Source organism: Pseudophryne corroboree, chromosome 11 (genome assembly GCF_028390025.1).
Source record: "Pseudophryne corroboree isolate aPseCor3 chromosome 11, aPseCor3.hap2, whole genome shotgun sequence".
NCBI lineage: Eukaryota > Metazoa > Chordata > Amphibia > Anura > Myobatrachidae > Pseudophryne > Pseudophryne corroboree.
In genome coordinates, this window is record NC_086454.1 from 223,376,021 (window position 1) to 223,392,610 (window position 16,590).

General features: G+C 46.1%; 1 long non-coding RNA gene across 1 annotated transcript; it reads left to right on the forward strand.

The window, feature by feature from the left end:
* The first annotated feature begins 606 nt into the window (after window positions 1–606).
* Window positions 607–2,628, forward strand: LOC134969356 (uncharacterized). Its single transcript, XR_010189454.1, has 3 exons — window positions 607–664; window positions 2,334–2,417; window positions 2,511–2,628. It is a non-coding gene; the product is annotated as an uncharacterized LOC134969356 (long non-coding RNA).
* The last annotated feature ends 13,962 nt before the right edge of the window (window positions 2,629–16,590 follow it).

Consider the following 16,590-nt stretch of genomic DNA (forward strand, 5'->3'; position numbering starts at 1 on the left):
CCTGGTGTGTTGCCTTCCTCCCCTGTTACATGTGCCGTCCTATGTCTGATGCGGTTGTTTTCCCTCTGTGACAGTGCAGTTTCACCTTTTTTGCCCCACCCCTAGCAGCATTACCCATGTGCCTAGCTTTAGCAGATTGGACCCTGTGAGATGTCTTCTTTCCTACCTCCCCTGTTACATGTGCCGTCCTATGTCTGATGCAGTTGTTTTCCCTCTGTGACAGTGCAGTTTCACCTTTTTTGCCCCACCCCTAGAAGCATTACCCATGTGCCTAGCTTTAGCAGATTGGACCCTATGAGATGTCTTCTTTCCTACCTCCCCTGTTACATGTGCTGTCCAATGTCTGATGCGGTTGTTTTCCCTCTGTGACAGTGTACTTTCGCCATTTTGCCTCCCCACAGCAGCATTACCCATGTGCCTTGCTGTAGCAGATTGAACCCTGTGTGATGTCTTCTTTCCTTCGTCCCCTGTCACATGTGCTGTCCTATGTCTGATGCAGTTGTTTTCCCTCTGTGACAGTGCAGTTTTGCCCTTTTTCCCTCCTCCCAGCAGCATTACCCATGTGCATTGGTTTTGCTTAATTTTTTTAAAATTATTTTCCAACAGTGGTTTTCAGGACTGTACTTCCAGTGGTGCTGTTGTGGGGTACTATCATCTTTTTTAGGTAAGTGATCTGGTTACCTAATTATAATTTTATAAAAATACATTTGTTTTGAATACAGTATGTCATCTACACATAGTGACCCGGAGGCTCAATTGGATCTGGAGGAAAGTGGCACTGATGCTGCTTCAAGCAGTGAAGAATGGGTATCCCCACCGTCAGGCCAGAAAAGTGGCTTGAATAGAGGCAAGAAAAGTAAAAAAACACAAGGGCCAGTCTTCTGTGGATGAGGATTCTGATGATAACGTGGCTGTTGTGAAGGCGTCCAGATTCTCTAAAAAAGAAAATGATTTACTTGTCACACATGTAATTGAAAACTATAAAAGGCTAACGGGCACTCTGGCATCTTCGACCACACATAATCGGAAGTCCAAAATATGGTCACAAATTGGCAAAAAAGTGAGCGCAGAGGGGGTCCGAATCCTGACTATTGAGAACTGTAAGAAGCGGACACGAGGACATGCACTGAGGCTGGAGAGGGGGAGGTTCAGGGGAAATTTGCGGAAAAATTATTTCACAGAAAGGGTAGTGGACAAGTGGAATAGCCTCCCATCAGAGGTGGTAGAGGCTAAGACAGTAGAGCAATTTAAACATGCATGGGATAGACATAAGGATATCCTTACAAAGAAATAAGGATCAAATAAGGTTAGAGATAAAAATAATGTAAAAAAAAAAAAAAAGGGGCAGACTAGATGGGCCAAGTGGTTCTTATCTGCCGACAAATTCTATGTTTCTATGTTAAGCGCTGGAGGGACTGCAAAAAAATCACAAAGGATAAAATGGCTCATCTAGCCTGACGCACCCAGGGGACTGGTGGTGGATCCTCCATCGCTATCAATTTCAACAAATGGGAAGAAAAGATGCACATCCACTTTGACACGGTTTTGGTTGAAGGTGTGGAAGGTGGCGTGGATTCAGCCAAATGGGGCCAGGCTACTACTTTGGGTACGTTCCTATCACCCGACAGGTGTTAATCTACTTTTCTATTGTCTTTTTATTTTTGTTTAAGGCTTCAAGTGCGTCAGGTGACCAACCAGGGCAGAGTAGCGCACTCCAAAGGGCACCTACTGCTTCTGAAAGTGCTAAGCGCACTACTGGCTCCTCCTAACCCACTTCATGTATTTGGAAAAAGAAAAGGGTTGAGCTCAGAGGGAAAAGTCAGGCTGGCAAAGGTGTGGGTGGTTTTTCCGCAGTTTTTTGTTTCTTTTTTCTCTATAATTAGTAAAATGCCTTCCGTGTACATTTGTAGAAGTTGGGGTGGCTAGTGCAATTTGTCAACCTGTTGCAGTGACCCCCCGTGCAGCGGATTATCGCTGGTAAAGTCCACTTGTACTATTGTCGGTATTTGATGCACACTGCTGATTGCTCTTAAACATGTATATTGAGTTAACTCATTTTTCGCGGTGGTGCTGTTTTTTTTAAGTTAATATTTGTTTTCCTCTTTATTAACTCCTCATTTGTTGCGCTTTGTGAAATATTGTTTGTTTAAAGGAATAACATAACACAATTTTCACAGAAATGTTTAAAATTGGATGGATGCAAAATGCTCTTGTCCCAGTTTGGCACCAATTTTTTCATTTAACTAAACGCCGCTTTGCCATACTTGGAAGAAATAGTTTTTATGGCAGTAATATGAGGGGTGTTAATTTTGTTCATGTCCATTTTGTCAAAGCCCCACCAGCCACTGAATCTGCACCCACTGGGACTCCTGCCACTGTCATGACCAAAGTTCAGCGCAAAACGTCTGTAACCACAGGTAATTTTTAATTTCTAAATTATTTCCCAAATTTAAAGACTCATACTTTTATTTTCCTAAAAAGTTTTGTTCTCTTTTACCTAATGAATGGAGACCTCAGTGGCCACATCCTCCCAAACAATGGGACAGCTGCAAGAAATTGTGCACCAGGCATCTCAGGGGACAACACAGGCAGATTCTGTGGCTATAAGTCAACCATCTTCAGGACATATTCTAGGTATGGGGCCTGTATATGAAGGTATTTTCTGACTCAAAAAAGTGGAATTTAAAAAAAAGTCTAAATCAAAATCTTTTTAATACACTCCCTAATTCAGGTAATGATGTGTCGTGTAACAATTTCACAACTCGTTCCATCTTTAGAATGTTGTTTGCAAAGTTTAGCTAATATACTTTATATGAATGAAACCACACACTGGTCAAAATCCAGTTTCCCCAAAGCAGGCCTGGCTAACTTGTGGCTCTCCAGATGTTGTAAAACTACACATCCCAGCATGCCTGCCACAGTTTTAGCATTTCCTAATTGCAAAACTGTTGCAAGGCATGATGGGACCTGTAGTTTGTTTGTTTTTTTCAAAAAGTTTTTTATTAAAGCACTGCATGTTTTACAATAAAAACATTTGAGATACAGTATAAACTGTACAGTTGCATCATTGTACAATATATATACAAATTACAATACGTACAGAGTTAAAGATATAAGATATAGAACAGCATTATGTTTCAAAAAGTATATTCCATACAGAGACTAAATATTAGTATTTGGAAAGGTTCAAACAGTTCAATGCATATCAGTGTCAAGAAATTCACTATAGCATAATACAGAACTTTCTCTTGATAATAAAGTGTGGGGAAAAAAGTATGCAGAACATTTTACACTGTACGGATCATATCTTCATGCAGAAGAGAAATAAACAGAAAAAAAATATGAAATGAAAACCATTTCTCTCTCAACCCCCCCTGCCCCCCACCCCCTACCCCCACCCCCAAACATACCCCGCATCAAGAGCAATCATATGTAATGCATCCCTCACCAAAGATACACTATGTGTGATTGGGGTCAATTTCCACAAGTGGATCGTTGTCTATCAAGCGTAATACATACCAGGATGTATTTTTCAGGCTATAATAGATTTGTCTCTTCATCTCTAGAGATAGCGTAGCAATATAGCTTTCCCACAATGCAAAAAACCTTTCTACTTTAGATTCTTTTTCTAGGCTAACTTTGACATAATCCATTCTAAAAAGGTAGAAGAGTTTACATTTAAACAAAGAGAATGTCAGGGGGAAGGAGATATCCATTCCTGTAAAATGGTCTTGCGTGCCGCCGCACTAATTGCTAGAAGGATACGTTTATCTCCTTTGCTAACTCTCATTGAGGATGGGACTACGCCAAATATTGCCCACTCCGCAGTAAAGGGAACATAATTTAGTAACGAGGTTTCAGCACACTGTTTTACTTGCAGCCAAAATCTCCTTACCAACGGGCATGACCAAAAGCAAGGGTAAAGGTCTGTGTTGGTTTCCCCACACAGACCTATGAGGGGACAGGTAGGCCCTATGGAAAATATTCAAAAACATTTCTATATATATGGATGAAGTTAAAGTTTTGCAAGACATATTGAGAGCAGCAAGAAGAACTTTGATTGCATAATCCGAGAAAGTGGGATGTGCCATGCCTGTAGATAAAGCCGAGTGGACCAAAGGGGTCCTAAAGTGTTGATAATATTGTGAAATTTCTCTTTTTAGCAACGGGGATTTATTTAAGAGAGTATCCACTGGATTATCCCAATCTTTTTCAGAAAATACCCGTATCACAGATGCAGTATAATGTGCAGCTTGCAGGAAGGCCAGAGGGTATCCCACCAAAGTGTTATATTTTTCCGCAGCTTCATTAAATGTAAAAATCCGGTGTGAGGTTCTATTAACTAGGCAGCCTAAATCACTGACGCCGCCGAACGCTTCCCATATTCTAAACGGGTAAGCCACTTGACTATCTTGAAAATCTGGATTGCCCAAGAATGGTAGAAATTTATGACAATTCAAGCCCGCTGTATTTCTAACCCAGTGCCAAGTTTTTTTTATGTTCCACAATAATGGATTGTCTTGTATGTTGGGTGGGACCTCTTGGTCATGGAGGTGTAAAGAGGAAATCAAATTACCACCCTCTAATAGTGCCCTTTCCAAAAAAGTGTTAGCATAGTTATCCTGTCCAGATATCTAATCCGACAAGTAACAAAACATAGCTGCTTTATTATATTGTTGAATATCGGGGAATCCCACTCCCCCATTCTCCTTAGGTTGTTGCAGTTTTATCAAACCAATGTTAGGTGTCAGACTTGGTTTTGTCTGTGTCCCCGGAGGGGGCGCTAGTGGGTCAGTGGAGGTAGATGGGAGAAAGCGAGGAGGCTGGATTATGTTTCTGCGCATGAGCGCAATGATATTTATTATACAGATGATTCACAAAACGGCAGCAGAAAATAACAATAAGAAATGCAAATGTCAATAGTGCAGCGTGGAAGCTGAAAGTCTATGGTAACAGAAGTATGGCAAATGAATGAATGGTGACTGATGAAATGATAACCGGTAATAATGATAACAGATGAATGAACACAGATGAGTATAACTTGGCAGAGAATATTCTGGTATGGGAACCAGAGCAGATTAAAACGTGGAGCCAGCAGAGATGGTGTTGTATGGCAAACCTGGTAGCAGAGGCAGGAGACTGACAATGTCCACAGTGCAGGTGATGAGGCACTGGCAGCAAGCAAGCTGTATCACAGGTGGAGAGATGGAACACACCTGGAGTCAGTCTCTACTGCTAGGCTGAAGCACACAGAGATGGTGGTGAGTGTGAAGCCTGTAGATGGAAGCAGGTATTGCTGGGGCTTGTAGTTCCACGGAGCTGTGAGAAGTAACCAGGAGTACAGAGTCTCAGGTAGATAGCCAGGAACACGGAACAGCAGGTAGGTATCCAGGTACACGGAGGAAACAGGAACCAGATCCTTACACATGAGTCGCAGGAGTGACACAAAGTTCAGGATGCCTGCAGACTGATCCTGCAGCTTCATATATACCCCCTGTTGCACAGTCATTGGTGGAGTGAGGAAAAGTGGGTGCGGCCAAGCACCGGATTGGCCGCCGTATGCTGACTGCTGGAGGCTGTCATGGCGGCGCCCATGCCGCGGCCCAGCGGGAACGCGGCGTGCTACACGCCCGCTGTCACAGGAGCGCTCCCAGGCCCAGGATGGCGTCTGATGGCAGAGACGCGGATGACAGATGAACGCAGGGACCCAGGACGGAGTCCGCAGCGGCGGACAGATGTCAGCTTGGTGAGTCGATTCCTGACAGTACCCCCCCCTTTAAGGGTGGGCACTGAACACCCACGTGGCTTGGAAGGATGAGTGTTATGGAAGACACGGACCAACCTTGGAGCATGGACATCCAACGAATTTACCCAACTTCTCTCCTCTGGGCCATAACCGGACCAATCGACAAGGTATTGAAGACGTCCATACCGGCAACGGGAATCCAGAATTTTGCCAATTTCGAACTCCACGCCCCGCTGGGTTCGAACTTTGGGGCCAACTGGTAGAGCTCTTTGGAACCGATTCAGGACTAAAGGTCTGAGGAGAGAAACATGAAAAGCATTAGGTATTCGTAGAGAAGGTGGTAACTTCAGTTTGTAGGCCACAGGGTTGATGACTCTTTCGACAGGAAAGGGGCCAATGAAACGTGGTGCAAATTTCATAGACGGGACCCTAAGACGGAGGTTCCGGGTAGACAGCCAAACCTTGTCCCCAGGTTTCAGGCTAGGAACTGCGCGTCTTTTGCGATCAGCAAAGTATTTATACCGGCTGGAGGCCTTTTTGAGAGAAATGTGAATCTTCCTCCAGGTTGAAGAGAACTGACTCAGGGCAGTAGTGGCAGCAGGAACATCCATGTGAGGGAGTTCTTGGAAGTCTGGAACACGAGGCTGTTGCCCATACACTGCAAAGAATGGAGTTGTCTCAGTAGCAGTGTGATAGCGGAAGTTGTGGGCAAACTCGGCCCATGGGAGCAGATCCAACCAGTCATCCAGAGAAGATGAAACATACAACCTTAAAAATGTCTCTAGTTCTTGATTTACCCTTTCTGTCTGCCCATTTGTCTGAGGGTGGTAAGATGACGAGAACTTCAGTTTAACCTGCATGGCAGAACAGAGAGCCCTCCAAAACCTCGCTACAAACTGTACACCTCGATCGGATATTATTTCTGAGGGTAGACCATGTAAGCGGAAAATCTCCCGTAGGAAGATTTGGGCGAGTTTTGGGGCAGAAGGGAGACCCTGGAGAGGAACAAAATGGGCCATCTTGGTAAATCTGTCCACTACAACCCAGATGGTATTGTATCCTTGAGAGGGAGGAAGGTCGGAGATAAAGTCCATGGACAGGTGTGACCAAGGGCGACTAGGAACAGACAATGGTTGTAACTGACCTGCTGGAGACTGACGAGGAGTCTTGTGCTGCGCACACTTAGGACAGGATGCCACGAAATCCTTGATGTCAGCTTTCATCTTTGGCCACCAGTATGTCTCAGAGAGGAACTTGAAGGTTTTCAGAACACCGGGATGACCAGTGAACTTGGATTGATGGGCCCAAGACAGCAACTTGGGTCGGAGTTCTGAGGAAACAAAAGTCTTACCAGGAGGAGGAGCTGGGGAGACTTGAGATGCAGCAAATACCACTGGACTCAGGATGGAATGTGGAACTGAGTCAGACGTTTCCTCTTCGGATTCCATAGATCGGGATAAGGCGTCAGCTTTAACATTCTGCGAACCTGGGCGGAAATGAAGCTTAAAGTTAAAACGTGAGAAAAACATAGCCCACCTGGACTGGCGAGGATTAAGGCACTGGGCTGCCTTTAAATATAGCAGATTTTTATGATCCGTGTAGATGTTGAACGGATGTTTGGCCCCTTCCAGGAGATACCTCCATTCCTCGAGAGCCAGTTTAATCGCCAGTAGTTCTTGATCTCCAACGGAATAGTTAGCTTCTGCAGGGAGGAATTTACGAGAATAAAATCCACAGGGGTGGATCTTCCCATCAGTTCCCTTCTGGGAGAGAACAGCTCCAACTCCAACTGTAGAGGCATCCACCTCCAACTCGAACGGTCTGTTTACATCTGGTTGGGACAGAACTGGAGCAGACATAAAGGCCAGCTTGATCTTCTGGAAGGCCGCTAAAGCCTCTTCTGACCAATTGGAATGGTCTGCCCCTTTCCGAGTTAAATTGGTAATAGGAGCGATGAGAGTGGAGAATCCCCGAATAAATTTCCTATAGTAGTTGGCAAATCCCAGGAATCGCTGAATAGACTTGAGAGAATTTGGAATGGACCAATTGGCAATGGCTTCCAACTTTGTCGGGTCCATCTGGAGATCCGATCCGGAAATTATATATCCCAGGAAGGGTATAGAGGAAACTTCAAAGGTACACTTGGATAGTTTACCGTAGAGCCGGTTCTCACGAAGACGTCGGAGGACTTCACGGACTTGTAGACGATGAGAGGGAAGATCTTGAGAGAAGATGAGGATATCATCCAGATAAACTACAAGATATTTATACAGAACGTCACGGAAAATTTCGTTCACAAAGTGCTGGAACACTGCTGGGGCATTACTCAACCCGAATGGCATTACCAGGTACTCGTAATGACCATCTCGAGTGTTAAAAGCTGTCTTCCATTCGTCACCACTCCGGATTCTGATGAGGTTGTAGGCACCGCGGAGATCTAACTTGGTGAAGATGCGGGCTCCCTTAACTCTGTCAAATAATTCGGTAATGAGTGGTAATGGATAACTATTTTTAATGGTAATGTCATTGAGACCCCGGTAGTCAATGCATGGACGCAGTCCTCCATCCTTCTTTTTAACAAAGAAGAAGCCTGCACCAGCGGGTGATGATGAAGGACGGATGAATCCCTTCTGTAAATTCTCCCTGATGTAGTCGCTCATCGCTTCAGTTTCGGGAACAGATAACGGGTAGGTACGCCCCCTAGGTGGCTTCTTGCCGGGAAGGAGATCGATGGGACAATCCCATTCTCTATGGGGCGGCAGGACATCAGCGGCTTTTTCACTGAAGACGTCAGAGAAATCTTGATAAACCGCAGGAAGACTTGACTGGGTTTTTACTTCAGTAGACTTGATAGGACAAACTTGGGCTAAACAGGACTGATGGCAATGTGAACCCCAAGAAGTAAGTTGTAACGCTGACCAGTCAAACTGTGGATTGTGTAGCTGGAGCCAGGGCATGCCCAAAACGATCTCCTGGGTGGCTTGAGGAATGACTAAGAACTTTATTAATTCTGAGTGTAGGAACCCAACTCCCAAAACCACTGGTGCAGTTTGGTGAGAGATATTCCCCTTGGAGATTCGGCTACCATCCACGGCGGTAATGTAGACTGGGTAAGAAAGTTCACATACAGGCAAGCAAAATTTATTTACCGCAGCTTGGGTGATGAAGTTTCCTGCGGCTCCACAGTCCACTAATGCAGATGCAGATTGAAGCCCAACTGAAGTCTCTAAAGTCACAGGAAGGATAAGGTCTTGATTAGAAGGAGCTTGTCTAGAAGATCCCAACTTGACTCCTCCTTTACAAGTCAGGATCTGGCGTTTCCCGAACGCACTGTGCAAGAATTAATCTGGTGACCTGCAGCCGCACAATAAAGACACAGTCTCTCACGAAGTCTTCTTGACCGCTCCTCAGGAGTTAGGCGGGACCTATTTATTTGCATAGGCTCATCAGAAGGTGGAGACTGGAACTGTACGGAAGGTATCATCCTTGATCTGCGTGGCTCACCACGAGCACGTTCATTATTGCGTTCGCGGATGCGAGAGTCCAACTTGATGCACAAGGAAATGAAATCAGACAATTGCTCAGGAAGATCGCGGGTCGCCAGTTCGTCCTTAATCCGATCAGAGAGTCCATGCCAGAAAGCTGCCACCAGGGCTTGATTGTTCCACTGAATCTCTGCGGCCAACGTCTGGAACTGGATGACATATTGTCCCATACTTCGGGTACCTTGACGAAGTTGGATTAGGTCTGCAGAAGCTGATGTTGCACGACCTGGCTCGTCAAAGATCCGTCTGAAGGTTGACACGAATTCTGCATAGTTGTTCATCAGAGGGTCAGCACGTTCCCACAGAGGAGACACCCAACTCAAAGCAGATCCAGAGAGTAGAGAGATGATGTAGGCAACCTTGGATCTTGGCGTGGGGAAATTATGTGACAACAATTCAAACTGGATTTCACATTGGTTAAGAAACCCGCGACATAACTTTGGGCTGCCATCATACTTGCTTGGCACGGGCAGGTGCAGACGTGACACTGGAGCTGATGCAGCCGGCATAGAAGAACTCACAGTACTGGCAGGTGCTGGAGTAACAGGAACTGTAGAAGTGTGTACACTAGGCAGGGTTTGCTGTAGTGTATCAATCCGGGTGGACATCCCTTGCAGGAACTGGAACATCTGCTGCTGCACAGCCTCTTGACCATCCAAACGGGAGACCAGATTTTGCAAGGCCTCTGACCCCACACTCCGTCCACCGTCCGAGTCCATCGATCCTGAACTTACTGTCAGACTTGGTTTTGTCTGTGTCCCCGGAGGGGGCGCTAGTGGGTCAGTGGAGGTAGATGGGAGAAAGCGAGGAGGCTGGATTATGTTTCTGCGCATGAGCGCAATGATATTTATTATACAGATGATTCACAAAACGGCAGCAGAAAATAACAATAAGAAATGCAAATGTCAATAGTGCAGCGTGGAAGCTGAAAGTCTATGGTAACAGAAGTATGGCAAATGAATGAATGGTGACTGATGAAATGATAACCGGTAATAATGATAACAGATGAATGAACACAGATGAGTATAACTTGGCAGAGAATATTCTGGTATGGGAACCAGAGCAGATTAAAACGTGGAGCCAGCAGAGATGGTGTTGTATGGCAAACCTGGTAGCAGAGGCAGGAGACTGACAATGTCCACAGTGCAGGTGATGAGGCACTGGCAGCAAGCAAGCTGTATCACAGGTGGAGAGATGGAACACACCTGGAGTCAGTCTCTACTGCTAGGCTGAAGCACACAGAGATGGTGGTGAGTGTGAAGCCTGTAGATGGAAGCAGGTATTGCTGGGGCTTGTAGTTCCACGGAGCTGTGAGAAGTAACCAGGAGTACAGAGTCTCAGGTAGATAGCCAGGAACACGGAACAGCAGGTAGGTATCCAGGTACACGGAGGAAACAGGAACCAGATCCTTACACATGAGTCGCAGGAGTGACACAAAGTTCAGGATGCCTGCAGACTGATCCTGCAGCTTCATATATACCCCCTGTTGCACAGTCATTGGTGGAGTGAGGAAAAGTGGGTGCGGCCAAGCACCGGATTGGCCGCCGTATGCTGACTGCTGGAGGCTGTCATGGCGGCGCCCATGCCGCGGCCCAGCGGGAACGCGGCGTGCTACACGCCCGCTGTCACAGGAGCGCTCCCAGGCCCAGGATGGCGTCTGATGGCAGAGACGCGGATGACAGATGAACGCAGGGACCCAGGACGGAGTCCGCAGCGGCGGACAGATGTCAGCTTGGTGAGTCGATTCCTGACATTAGGTCTTTTACCATGCCAAATAAAATGTCTAAAAATTTTATAAATACACTGCTCAAAAAAATAAAGGGAACACTAAAATAACACATCCTAGATCTGAATGAATGAAATATTCTTATTAAATACTTTGTTCTTTACATAGTTGAATGTGCTGACAACAAAATCACACAAAAATGATCAATGAAAATCAAATTTATTAACCCATGGAGGTCTGGATTTGGAGTCACTCAATATTAAAGTGGAAAAACACACTACAGGCTGATCCAACTTTGATGTAATGTCCTTAAAACAAGTCAAAATGAGGCTCAGTAGTGTGTGTGGCCTCCACGTGCCTGTATGACCTCCCTACAATGCCTGGGCATGCTCCTGATGAGGTGGCGGATGGTCTCCTGAGGGATCTCCTCCCAGACCTGGACTAAAGCATCGCCAACTCCTGGACAGTCTGTGGTGCAACGTGGCATTGGTGGATGGAGCGAAACATGATGTCCCAGATGTGCTCAATTGGATTCAGGTCTGGGGAACGGGCAGGCCAGTCCATAGCATCAATGCCTTCATCTTGCAGGAACTGCTGACACACTCCAGCCACATGAGGTCTAGCATTGTCTTGCATTAGGAGGAACCCAGGGCCAACCGCACCAGCATATGGTCTCACAAGGGGTCTGAGGATCTCATCTTGGTACCTAATGGCAGTCAGGCTACCTCTGGCGAGCACATGGAGGGCTGTGCGGCCCCCCAAAGAAATGCCACCCCACACCATAACTGACCCACTGCCAAACCGGTCATGCTGGAGGATGTTGCAGGCAGCAGAACATTCTCCTTGGCGTCCCCAGACTCTGTCATGTCTGTCACATGTGCTCAGTGAGAACCTGCTTTCATCTGTGAAGAGCACAGGGCGCCAGTGGCGAATTTGCCAATCTTGGTGTTCTCTGGCAAATGCCAAACGTCCTGCACGGTGTTGGGCTGCTAGCACAACCCCCACCTGTGGACGTCGGGCCCTCATACCACCCTCATGGAGTCTGTTTCTGATCGTTTGAGTAGACACATGCACATTTGTGGCTTGCTGGAGGTCATTTTGCAGGGTTTTAGCAGCGCTCCTCCTGTTCCTCCTTGCACAAAGGCGGAGGTAGCGGTCCTGCTGCTGGGTTGTTGCCCTCCTACGGCGTCCTCCACATCTCCTGATGTACTGGCCTGTCTCCTGGTAGCGCCTCCATGCTCTGGACACTACGCAGACAGACACAGCAAACCTTCTTGCCACAGCTCGCATTGATGTGCCATCCTGGATGAGCTGCACAACCTGAGCCACTTGTGTGGGTTGTAGGGAGGTCATACAGGCACGTGGAGGCCACACACACTACTGAGCCTCATTTTGACTTGTTTTAAGGACATTACATCAAAGTTCGATCAGCCTGTAGTGTGTTTTTCCACTTTAATTATGAGTGTGACTCCAAATCCAGACATCCACGGGTTAATAAATTTGATTTACATTGATAATTTTTGTGTGATTTTGTTGTCAGCACATTCAACTATGTAAAGAACAAAGTACTTAATAAGAATATTTCATTCATTCAGATCTAGGATGTGTTATTTTAGTGTTCCCTTTATTTTTTTGAGCAGTGTATATTGGGTATCTGTCACGATCCGGGTACTGAGACACCATTCTCCCTTCTGGATGTACGTCCTCCATGGGCCTCTGCTGCCGCTCCTGTCTCGCTGACCGCCGCGCGCCGCTGGGCGCATGTGATTCTGCTACTGCGGCCTTCATCGCCATTGTTACACCTTTCCTATAGTACTTAATTCCCCTTCTTTGTGTGTTCATGGGCGCAGCCATGTTAGACTCCAGTCACATGACATTATTCCTCCTATCCACGGTGCTGGAGCCTTGTCATAATTGCCTGACCAATCCCTGCTATGCAGCAGGTATAAATATCCTGTCCCAGCTCCCAAAAGATTGTCAGTGCTTCCATTGTCATCTGTGATTCCAGCCTCCAAGCTTCACTACAGACAATTCCATTCTGCAGATCAGCCTGACTTCCCTGGTGATTACACTCTGCAGTGTAACCCGACTCTCCAGTGTTAACCCTCTACAGTCTACTTTGGATTCCTGTGTGTGAACTTTTGCTTTTCAGTAATCATCCTTCATTCCTCAGTTCCAGCGCACTCCAGCTTCTTTTCTCATCTTCCAACGAACCCCAGCTTCTTTTCTCATCTTCCAACGAACCCCAGCTTCTTTGCTCATCTTCCAGCGAACCCCAGCTTCATTTATTGTTTACAGAACTTTCCTCCATATTCCAGGTTACTGGTCTTTACCAATTGTGCACCTAATTATCACGTGTGACTTTCTATTATTCTTTTGCACGTTATTTGACTTTTTATTTAATAAAAGCACTTAAGGCATTTCCAGTTGTCGTGGTCACGCCCTCGGGCATTCATTGCTACTGTCATTACGCATGTCCAGGAGTCACATAGCTCCTCCTAAGTTCAAATACCCATCAGCCCCTACAACTGAGGCTCCCAGTCACGGTCTCCAGCCCTCAGTTGTGACAGTAAGCACTGACCACCGTCCGGGTCCATGGGCCTTGGACAACACGTCACATTCTGTGAACAGACGTCTCCTGTTTGCAGTCCTCTGTCTGCAGAGATACTCCTGTGTATTGGACCTGTGGAACTACAGGTCCCAGCAGTTCCAGTTTCCAGTTCCAGTCTGCAATCCCGTTTCCAGCGATCTCCTATTTCTGGCATCTCCAAGTTGCTTCCCTGTTCCAGTGTTCCTGTGGAACTACAAGGACCAGCATACAGAGTTGATTTCTTTCCAGGTAATCCCCAAGGCCACCCATCCTGTGGTCCTAGGCCTCCCATGGCTACGTCTGCATAATCCTCAAGTTGATTGGAAGTCGACCCGTATCCTGGCATGGGGTCCTTCCTGCTCAGAGACCTGTCTCCAAAAAGAGCTTCCAGTTCGCATATCCTCCTACAAGTCTTCTGATGTCCCGTCTCCTCCGTGCCAAGATTCCAAGCTACAGTTTTGTCCAGGGTCACCGAATCACAAGGCTGATGCCCTTTCCCGCTCCCGGGAGCAAGAAAATGAGTCTGAGTCTACTGACAAGCATTGTATTGTTGATCCAGTGGCATTCTCCGCAGTGAGGATGGACTCTATGCTCCCGCCAGGGAAAAATTTTGTGAAGCCGGCTTTCAGGAGGAAGCTCTTGCACTGGGCACATTCCTCTCGCTTTGCCGGACACGCGGGCATACGCAAGACCTTAAAATTCGTTTCCAGGTCAAATTGGTGGCCGACCCTAAAAAAGGACATTGCTGAATTTGTGGCCTCCTGCCCAAAATGTGCCCAGCACAAAGTATTCCGCCAGTCACCCACTAGGCAACTGGTTTCCTTGTCTGTTCCTCATCATCCGTGGGCTCATCCCTCGATGTATTCTGTCATGGATTCCCCACTTCCAAGTTGGCACAAGTCTTCATCCAGTAGTTCCATTCCAGATGGCCAGGTAAATTTAAGAAGTGTCCTGGGGCCACTCCTAAAAGGGGGGGTACTGTCACGATCCGGGTACTGAGACACCATTCTCCCTTCTGGATGTACGTCCTCCATGGGCCTCTGCTGCCGCTCCTGTCTCGCTGACCGCCGCGCGCCGCTGGGCGCATGTGATTCTGCTACTGCGGCCTTCATCGCCATTGTTACACCTTTCCTATGGTACTTAATTCCCCTTCTTTGTGTGTTCATGGGCGCAGCCATGTTAGACTCCAGTCACATGACATTATTCCTCCTATCCACGGTGCTGGAGCCTTGTCATAATTGCCTGACCAATCCCTGCTATGCAGCAGGTATAAATATCCTGTCCCAGCTCCCAAAAGATTGTCAGTGCTTCCATTGTCATCTGTGATTCCAGCCTCCAAGCTTCACTACAGACTTTCTCCTGCAGTTCCATTCTGCAGATCAGCCTGACTTCCCTGGTGATTACACTCTGCAGTGTAACCCGACTCTCCAGTGTTAACCCTCTACAGTCTACTTTGGATTCCTGTGTGTGAACTTTTGCTTTTCAGTAATCATCCTTCATTCCTCAGTTCCAGCGCACTCCAGCTTCTTTTCTCATCTTCCAACAAACCCCAGCTTCTTTTCTCATCTTCCAACGAACCCCAGCTTCTTTACTCATCTTCCAGCGAACCCCAGCTTCATTTATTGTTTACAGAACTTTCCTCCATATTTCAGGTTACTGGTCTTTATGAATTGTGCACCTAATTATCACGTGTGACTTTCTATTATTCTTTTGCACGTTATTTGACTTTTTATTTAATAAAAGCACTTAAGGCATTTCCAGTTGTCGTGGTCACGCCCTCGGGCATTCATTGCTACTGTCATTACGCATGTCCAGGAGTCACATAGCTCCTCCTAAGTTCAAATACCCGTCAGCCCCTACAACTGAGGCTCCCAGTCCCGGTCTCCAGCCCTCAGTTGTGACAGTATCTTTTTGCGTGATAAAGAGGGGGAGAACCTGAATAAGGTACATCAATCTCTGAAAAGATATCATTTTGAATAAATTTAAGCAACCAAGATATGACAAGGGCAGGCTTTTCCAGCTTTCGAGTTCAGCAGAGATACGTCGTATAATGGGTGTATAATTATAAGAGTATAAATTAGACAATTGTCGAAGAATTTGAACACCCTGATATGTAAAACTGTCTTTGGCCCACTTAAGTGGAGTAGCACTAACAATCTGAGTTTGCAGTGCATCATTACCCAATGGGATGGCAATAGATTTGTGTAAATTTACTGCAAATCCTGATATTTCTTCAAAACATTTAAATAATTAAAAAATATGAGGTAATGCTTCACTAGGATTGGAGATATATAGTAGTACATCATCTGCGAAGACTGTCAATTTTATCACCCGCGTACCTACAAGTATACCTTTACAGGTCTCATCAGTATCTAAAATGCAGAGCAAGGAGGTTAATAGAGAGATTGAACAATAAAGGTGACAGGGAGACATTCCTGGTGGGGGTGTCTGTGCATTTCCAACGGCTTACTATTACTACCATTGATCATTAAATTTGTAACGGGAGCTGTGTACAAATACTTTATTAGATTTATAAAAGGCAGGCCAAAGCCTCATCTTTGTAGAATTGAGAAAAGGTGTGGCCATAAAACAGTATTGAAAGCCCTAGCTGTATCAAGGCTTAGTAAGATGTTGGTATGTGATCGTGACCAAGAAGATACTGCCACCGCTGTAAGTGCAGCTCTAATCCCCCAGACCAAATGCCTACCTTGAACAAATCCTAGCTGATGCGGCATCAGTAAGCCAGGTAAGATGCATTGCAATCTATCAGCCATTATCTTGGCCAAAAGTTTGACGTCAGTATTTAGCAATGTGGTTGGTCTATACGAATCTACTAATGTTAGATCCCTGTGAGGTTTGGGAAGCAATACAGTAGTGGTGTTAGTGAAATAAGGGAAGGGGGTATGGTTACCAATCAGATTATTAAATAGATCGGCCATAGCTGGAGCCACTTGATGCTGTAACAATGTGTAGTACTCATTGG